Source organism: Gopherus flavomarginatus, chromosome 12, assembly GCF_025201925.1.
Source record: "Gopherus flavomarginatus isolate rGopFla2 chromosome 12, rGopFla2.mat.asm, whole genome shotgun sequence".
NCBI classification, from domain to species: domain Eukaryota; kingdom Metazoa; phylum Chordata; order Testudines; family Testudinidae; genus Gopherus; species Gopherus flavomarginatus.
In genome coordinates, this window is record NC_066628.1 from 3,665,457 (window position 1) to 3,674,742 (window position 9,286).

The 9,286-nt window shown below is 44.4% G+C and overlaps 1 long non-coding RNA gene across 1 annotated transcript; it reads right to left on the reverse strand.

Moving 5' to 3' along the window:
* Window positions 1–607: 607 nt before the first annotated feature.
* On the reverse strand, window positions 608–9,286 carry LOC127032735 (uncharacterized). Its single transcript, XR_007768892.1, has 4 exons — window positions 9,190–9,286; window positions 3,285–3,593; window positions 2,619–2,696; window positions 608–2,122 (listed from the first exon to the last, which is right to left on the reverse strand). It is a non-coding gene; the product is annotated as an uncharacterized LOC127032735 (long non-coding RNA).

The following is a 9,286-nucleotide window of genomic DNA, read 5'->3' on the forward strand; positions in this document are numbered from 1 at the left end:
GCTGTGGGAGAATTCAGAGAGAATCCTAAAATTCTCTTCCTTTCCACTACATTGCAGTGTGGAATACATACCCACAGTGCATTTCTCACCCTGTTGTCATAGCATTCCTTCTCAGATCCGAACCTTAGAGTTTAGAAAATGAGATACTAGCACCTGAATCCTCTAAGCTTAATTACCAGCTTAGATCTGATAGCACTGCCACCACCCAAAAATATAGTGTTTTGGGGCACTCTGACCTCCCCAACCTTCCCTGGGGACCCCAAGAATCCAGATCCCTTGGGTTCTTAAAACAAGGAGAAATAAACCATTCTCCCAACTTTCCCCCTCCCAGAATTTCCCTCCCTGGGCTATCCTGAGAGATACTGATCCAACCTCTTAAATCACCATACAGAGAAGCATCTCCCTTCCCTTCCACAAAGAGGCAAACAGATTCAAGGAAAACAGAGAGAGATTCTATCTCTCCCCCCTCCCGTCTCCCCCACCCGTCCTGGTGAGTTATCCCAATTCCCTGGAATAAAACAAGGGAAACAAGGGGAAAAAAATCAGTCAGGTTCTCTAAAAAAGAAATCTTTTAATAAAAGAAAGGAAAAAGTAAAGAATTATCTCTGTAACTTCAAGATGTAAATATTACAGGGTCCTATAGCTTACAGACACCAGAAGGAGACTTTCCCCCCAGTACCAATACAAATCAAAATATTCCCAGCAACTACACATATAAAAGTTAACCAGCCAGATCCACAATTGCAAATAGAGTAAAACAATCAAAAAGCCTAAATCGCCTGTTTTTACTTACTATTCGAAAAGAAACTTAGAGAGCCTGTAGTAATGTCTGGTCTCTCTCAGACCCTCTGAGAGAAGAACATCCAATGGACAAAGAACACACACAAAAGCTTCCCTCCACCCAAATTTAAAAGTATCTTGTCTTCTGATTGGTCTTATGGGCAGGTGTCCAGTTCCCTGCTTGTAACCCTTTACAGGTAGAAGAGACATTAACCCTTAACAATCTGTTTATGACACCTGTCAATAATGGTGCCCCCAATGTGGACAAGATCTGTCGACAGAGGAAGCAAGTGTGAACACCCTTTGGTGATTTTTGTTTTGTCGACTTTTGGGTGTCAACATAAGTTTTGTCAACAAAACTTGGTAGTGTAGACAAGCCTCCAGCCTCTGAGTGAGTTAAGGCACCTACCTACAGGGTTTGTGCATTGCAATGGTGCCAAAACTGGGACTTAGGTGCCTTATTCCTTTTGAGCTATCAGCCCTAAGTGACTTGGGCAAAGCCACACAGGAAGTCTGGGGCAAAACACAGAATTGAACCCAGGGTACAGGCTTACACCCTAGCCACAGAATATCTTTTCTATCTGTTGGCCCAGATTTCTGCGCTAAATGCCCCTCCCTTTTGAATTCCACCTAGTTTTAACCCCTTGGCCGCCGTCTCTCTCCTTAGAGTTCACATGCTGAAGTGACTTAAGGATGGTGAACTTTGCCTGGAAGTCATTCAGCGCCTAGATCAGGAGTCGGCAACCTTTCAGAAGTGGTATGCTGAGTCTTCATTTATTCACTCTAATTTAAAATTTTGCATGCCAGCAATACATTTTAATGTTTTTAGAAGGTATTTCTCTATCAGTCTATATTATATAACTAAACTATTGTTGTATGTAAAGTAAATAAGGTTTTTAAAATGTTTAAGAAGCTTAATTTAAAATTAAATTAAAATGCAGAGCCCCCTGGACCGGTGGCCAGGACCCATGCAGTGTGAGTGCCACTGACAACCAGCTTGTGTGCCGCCTTCGGCACACGTGCCATAGGTTGCCTACCCCTGGACATTTCTATATTTCAGTTGTCCTCATGGAACACATGGCTGCCCATCACCAGCACAATTGTGTAAAGAGCATTGAGATCTACAGATGAGAACCACTGTATACGAGCTAGGTATTGTATTCCACTCCTTTCCTAAACTTGGAATAGTTCAATGCAAGAAACTTCAGGCCCATGGCACAGACAGATCTTTATTGGTAACCATGATTTTTCCCTCGAAAGATAATGAGCCTCTGTTATCAGAACATCATCAGCACCATAGCAAAGAGCGCAACAGGAATGGTCCATTTCAAAGCCTTCAGTCCTATAATTAGAAAAAAATAGAGAGTCTGGTAGATTAACCTTAACTTACATTTCTCTAACACCTTAAACCCAATTGGATCCCAACATACTTAAACGTCACTAGAAAAGTCGAATGGGGGATTGGGCTTGTGTCCTTTTCTGCATCTTTCTGATGGAAAAGGGCAGCCTGAAATGTTTTTACATGGAGGAAAACAAAAAACAAAACAAAACAAAAAAAGAGGTGATTGGCTTGGGGTTCTTTTAACATTAGAAATTCAGGAAGATTCTATTGTGAGAGGAGATATAGTGAAGTGATGACATCAGAGGAGTGAAAAGATTTCAGAAGATGAAGCTTGGCACATAGGAACAACTGACTGCCCTTGACAAGAAGAGAGCTGACAGGCAGTAAAAACCCTGCTTTCTTCACTTTGGGCCTCAGCACAGTTATGGAGATTCCTGAAGTTGCTTTGGGTGCTTGTGCCCATTTCTAGGAAAGGATTGTCTTCCTTTTCACTTACCCTCTTTTCCACTCGTAGTGGTGGGTTCCTCACTCACTCTGGGGGTTTGTGGTGTGGGAGGTGGGGATGAAGTGGGCTCTGGAATAAGAATGAGGAAAGGAAATTTAGTGAAGGTTCAAAATGCAATCACAAGGTACATCCCAACTCTGCAATCCTATGGTGTCTGGCTCTGCTTTGGGCATAGAGAACCACTCCTGACACCATCATTAAAAATGTGTTCCCTTCGGTGCAAGATATTGGTCACTGCACACAACTGGGAATGCCAGATGGACAGTGCCTTGTTCCTCCTTGGTTCAAAGTGGGTACTTAGCACAGATCACAGGAGTACAAACCTTATTGACAGAAATGTCATGTTTGTGGGATGAGTAGGAGGGTAAGAGGCAAGAGTGCAACTGGCAATTTGTTCACTCACTGACTTATCAGAACTTCCAGTAAGCTCTCTGGGGCATGGACTGTGACTTATACATAAAGTGCAGGTGAGGATAGGAGAAGAACAAAAATCTGCCAGCTATCATAAGAAGTGTTTCCATGAAGAAGTCATATTTATATGGCATATTCTGCATCTACATCCATGAGTAGAGTCAGTGAGTGGTACTGAACTGGAATCACCGAGACTCCTGGGGGTAGAGACAGTGCATCTCCTGGAACATCAGAAACAGAACTTACCCAGCACTCTCAGATGTATACAGGCCACACACTTTCCAGATAGTACCAATATCACCTTATAATATCCCCCAGCTGCTTTGCTCACGTTTTTCAGATTGAAATATCCCCCACACACAGAGACCTGCTCTTTGATGGGGCCATTGAGAGACTTTGAATTCCCCATAACAGAGATGATTACTTCATCCCATTGAGAAGTGAAGTTGTTCCATTTTTCCACACTGAAAGACACTTTGGAGATATTGAGGGGGACATGCCCAGACGATCTTTCTGTTACCAGCAAGTCAATATAATTAGAACAAACTTCACAGCCTGTTTAAAAAGAAAAAGAAAAGTGAAATTTAGTTTGCAGGACACTGTGAAGCTGGCATGGGGCAGATGGAGACCAACATTATTATTAATTAGTTTTATAAAGCTCTAGGTTCTAGAATACATTAAATCGAAGAATTCCATGTTAGGCACCCAACCTAGTGGCCTGACTTTGAGGCTCTGATCTCTCCTCTTTTAATTGACCTCAGTTGGAGATGCTGGATACTCATCACTTGTGACAGTCAGGCCTGTGCTGGCTGCTTCACTGTGGGAAGGGTGTGCGGGGACTGTGTTTGAGAGTGGTTGTTGGAATCATCAAGTACCAGTGGCCTCTGATTCCAGTGCCATCTCAGTGAGAAACCTGATTGACCCATGTAGGGCCTCTGCATTGCTGTGGGGGTGATCAGTATGTTAAGACAAGCCCATCTTAACCCCATCCCACCCAGGATACTTACAGCAGAGGAAAACAGATTAGATGCAAAAATTAAAGATACCTTGCTTCCTTGAGTCCCACCCCTTCCTCATGTTGAATTTAAAACTGCATCCTTACTGACCCTGCAGTGTTACAAAGGCCATCTAAAAATTAATAACTATCCAGGACACACCATACATTGAGCATCCCCTTAAAAAGCTCACTCCCAAACATTTATCCTAGGCTTGCTACAGCAAACAATACCTCCTGCCAGTCTTCTCTTTTTGCTTCTGGATATCTCATCTCCACAGGCATGTCCTAATCCTGACCTTTTATTCACACAGGCAAACGCACCTCCAGGGGAGTGAGTCACTACTACCATGTTCCCCCTCCCCAGCCTCCTGAATCCCTCCAGCAATTGTGGTCCCACACTAAGGGTCTCTCACATCCAAGTCACTGAGCTGATGCTCCCTCCCTCTGCCACTTGGGCAAAGGTGATTGCATATAGAATAAGGTGCAGATGCTGAAGATTCTCTTCTGAGTCTGAAAGCCTCTCACCTCATAAGTCAACACCTCTGTCTCACAGGGAGATGGGCCCAGCCCCGCCTGAGACTCATCAGCCGTCTCCCTTCTCAGGCTGTGGAGCTAGAACTCGGGTAATAACCTGAGGGACAACGAGTCCTTATAAAGGCCAGCATGAGTTCAACTGAACTAGAGAACTGTAGAGCAGGTAGGCTCTGGAGCAAGGGAGAGAACCTGGCTATTAGGTGACTTCCAGCAGATGGCTTGGAAAGCGAGAACTTCAGGGAGTAAAATGGCTTCTTTGGGAGTCCCTGGAAGGGCCGGCTCCAGGCACCAGCCAAGCAAGCTTGTGCTTGGACCGGCAGATTCTAAGGGGCGGCTTTCGCCCAATCCTAGGGCGGCACAGCTGCCCTATTTATTTATTTTTTTGCTTTGCCTCTGGGTCTGGCCGCCCTGTGCCTTGGGGTTTATTTATTTATTGCTTTACCTCCAGGTCTGGCCGCCCTGCACCCAGGGTTTTTTTTGCTTTGCCTCCGGGTCCAGCCGCCCTGCGCCCAGGGGTTTTGTTTTTGTTTTTGCTTTGCCTCTGGGTCCAGCCGCCCTGCACTCTGGGGTTTATTTATTTATTTATTTATTTATTGCTTTGCCTCCAGGTCCAGCGGTCCTGCACCCAGGATTTGGGGGTTTTTTTTGCTTTGCCTCCAGGTCCGGCCACCTGGTGCCCAGGGGTTTGGGTTGTTTTTTTTTTTTTTTTTTGCTTTGCCTCTGGGTCTGGCTGTCCTGTGCCCTTGTTTTTCTGGTTTTTTTTTTGCTTGGGACAGAAAAAAAGTCAGAGCTGGCCCTGGTCCCTGGATCAAGGGAATGATCTGGAGGGGCTGAGGTGATGGAAAAGCCTGTCAAACTATACTCCATGTTGGGCAGAGGAACTACCTTATTTTAGTATTTTTGCCTAAATTTTCTGTTTCACCAATACATCGGCAGGTGCAGGTTGTCTCTGAGCCCATGGGTATACGTCCCGAACCCACCAACACTGAAAATCTTATCCCTTCTACACAGATCTCTCATTCCCATGTGGGTGAGTGCCCCTCACTGCACCCCACCTGGGTCGGCGGAACAGCCAAATTTCCTGGAGCGTGAGGAAGAGAAACATCTTCTATGGCTCTCTCATATTCATACATAATTAAATGAATGCCTCCCCTCCCCTCCTTGTCCAAGAAATAAACATTTAAATAAACTGCTTCAGCCCAATAGGCAAATGGAGAACAGTTCAAAACAGACAGAATTGCTACAACCCCACCCCTCACCATTTAACGAGAAGATCTGTACAAAGGTACTACCTCGTGAAAAGCTAATAAATATCAGTATTAAAGGGGAGAGCGGGGGAAAGAAACTAGGGTCACTGCACGTTGGCATTATCTGTGCATGAGGTATTAAAAGGAGGGAAGAAGATAGTCTCTTACTTCTCCAGCTATGTCTACCTAGGGAGGTGTGATTACAGCTTGAGTAAACATATCTGTGCTACCATTGATTGCTAAACATAGCAGTATAGTGGTGGCTGCACAGGCTAGCCATTCAAGTACAATCCTGCCCAACCCCCCGGGTAAGTACTCAGGCAGCTATCCCATGTCAGCCCCCATACCATTGTGGCTACACTATTATTTTTACCAAATCAACTTGATCAAAGTCATGGGCCCCTTCTGCTCATGCACCCGCCCTGTAGCTTGAGACCCCCTGTCCCTCCTGCAGCCAGAGCCATGAGCCCGGCCCCCACCCAGAGGAGCCCTATGTCCCCCCTGCCCTGTGGCCAGAGCAACCTTGGGCTAGCTGGAGCCCTGAGGCCCCTCCCAACCTGATCCCAGGCGTGCCAGAGCCCTGAACCCCCCTGCTACACACCTGCCTGGAGAAGCACCGGACTGGCTGGAGCCCAGGCCAGGCACAGTCGTGCCTCCCCCATCCAGACCCCCAGCTGCCCCACAGGAAAATTCAAAAGCTCTTCTCTTCTTCTCTCTTCCGGAAGAAGAATCTGAGCTTTCAACATGCGCCATGAAGGTACCATCTCCTCAGCCATCCCAGAAACCTGCATGGCGCATAATAATAAGCAAAAATGTCTCCCACCAAACCCACAACCAGCGTCTGGCAGCAGCAGCCGCACCAGAGAAGACTGAGTTTAGTCGCTGGCTTAGTATACCTACCGCCCATGATCAAAGCTAACTGAGGAACACTTAACGGGTGCTGCAGTCACGCCTCTCGATTACAATGTAGATGTAGCCCTGGAGGCTCTGGGGCATGTTACAGGGCTACATGGATGGTATGGGAATAGGGGCTCTTACCTTTGTTTGGGGAAGAGAGCACTGGAAGACCGTATAGGACAACGATTCTCAGCATGATTAAGAAAAAGGCCGCCATTATGGCTCAACAATAACGGATGTGACGTGAAGGTACGTCATTTCCTTTCCTTTCTGCCAGTGTCTACCACAGCAGTTGCTATCATAAATTCAGAAATTTGGAAGAGAAAACATCTCTAGCCCAACAATACCAACTCTAATGACCACGTCAACACTTTGTTTGGTCACAGTGAAAGCACCAGCCTCCCTTTTTCCACATGTGAAAATGCTGAATGGAATCCCTGTGTTTCTTGCTGTCATTTGTAAGAAGAAGAGAATGTAATAACAGTATCATAAGAGAAGTGATGTATAGCACATTTAGGTGCCCCTGATAAATTTAAGAGGAGGGGTAGAGACCTATACACATGGCTTAGAGAAGAATAGGGGAGTTTTGTATTCCGCCATACCAAATTTAAACCACAGTAACAAGAAGATCACATCTGTGGGGGACTCTAACAATGTAATTAAATTAATACAAAAGTGAGTAATGTCACAAGATCCCAAACATTCCCAACTCTTCATTTCAATCATGTCATTCCTTAGATGCCTCTTATCAGCAGGAAAACTACAAAAGGAGAAATATCCATTCAAAGAACAAACTCTGTTTCCAACATGGCTCCATGCTCAATTTAGCTCCATTTCACACTAACACTTTGAAGGGAAAACACTCCTATGCCAATATCCTTATGCACTCCAACTGCCTTTGAGGTGTAAACCCCACCTCATACTTAGCTGGGATAGCCTCAGAGTCCCCATTTCTCACTGTCACACCTTCAGGGAGGAGACACAGCAAATCCCTTGTACACTTCCATTGCCTCATACTCAGTAGAACAGCCTCTGAGTCCCCATCTTTCACAGTAGCACATTCTCATAGGAATTTACAAATATAGGAAATATCTGATCAGACTAGAGATCTGTCTGGTTCCCTATCTTGTCACCAACACTGGCCAGAAGCAGCTTCTTCAGAAGAAGATGCAACAAACCCCATAGTGGAAAAATATGAGTCGTTTATTTCTTAAGGGAAGTTTCTTTCAAATCTCTTACCTGACAAATACAGCTTGCTTATTCCATATGGGAAGGTTCTTTCTAATCCTGTTAATTAGAGATTGACTCTTGTGCCCTGAAGCAGGAGTATTTATGTCCCTCATATTTTTAATCCCATTGTATGTAAATGTACATGCTCACTATACACATAAATGTCTACCCCTTTTTTTATTTCTACAAAGCTTTTGACCCCAATGACTTCTGACTCCAGACACAGATTGCATATTTTTGCTAGTCTTAGGACTCTTCAGAACTCTGGGATGTAACCATCTGGTCCCAGTGATTTATTGCTCTTTAATGTATTAACAGTTTGTTCCAACACCTCCTCTCATGACATTCCAATTTCTGACAGTAACTCAACTTGATTACTTCACAAGGGCAGGACTGGGGTAGAAGATATGTCCCCAAGATCCTCTGAAGTGAAGATGAATGCAAAGAAATCACTTAGTTTCCTTACAATATCTTTACCCTCCCCTATTTCTCCATTGACTCCCTAGTAGTCCAGCTGAGTCACCAGTTCTCTTGCAGATCTATAAACCTAAAGAATTACACATTTGTTTTTATGTCATTGGCTATTTACTCTTCAAATGTCCTTTTAGCCCTCCTAATTTCCAGTTTACTTTTTTTTACTGAAGATTATGTTCCTTTCCCTTGGCTCCAGTAGGAGTGGAATTCTGCTTTCTGAAGGCTCTCTCTTCCACTTGAATCAGGGGTCTCAAAGTCCCAGCTGAGTATAAGAATTTTAATTTTCTTACTCTTGACTTCTTGCACTTTTGACGTACACATTTCTTGAAATCTCTTCTTCCATAGTTTATCTAGTTTTTAATAAGATTCCTCTCCTGATGATACTGAGCTTAATTATATAGTTGCAAATAATACTTAATCACTCAACTACTGTCACTTGAATTAACTGAGGTGTGTTACTTAGAACTAAGTCAAGAACAGCCTCCTCTCTTGGGTGCTTTAGAACTGGCTGCTCAGAAAAAAGTAGTCATTCAAGGTAGCCAAAAATTGCTTCACTAAACACGTCCTATTGTTCTCCATCTGTTACAGTGACTTACACAGTAATTGGTTTTCTCTCCATGCCCCTGTGATCTCTACCACCCAGAATCAGTCAGACAACAATTCCTTTTCCAGTATCCTACTGGAAAATCATCTGTAACCTTTTTCCTCTTCCCTCCTAGAATAAGAACATTGGGCTGTCCCTCCTCAAACAACCTTCTATAATTCTGCTTACCTGCTTGGCAGGACTGGGGTGAGCCAGAAGACTCCCAGCTTCATAAGGCTGATAACTGTTCATCTCCCTTGGAACTCTGACTTCCCCAGCCAGTATG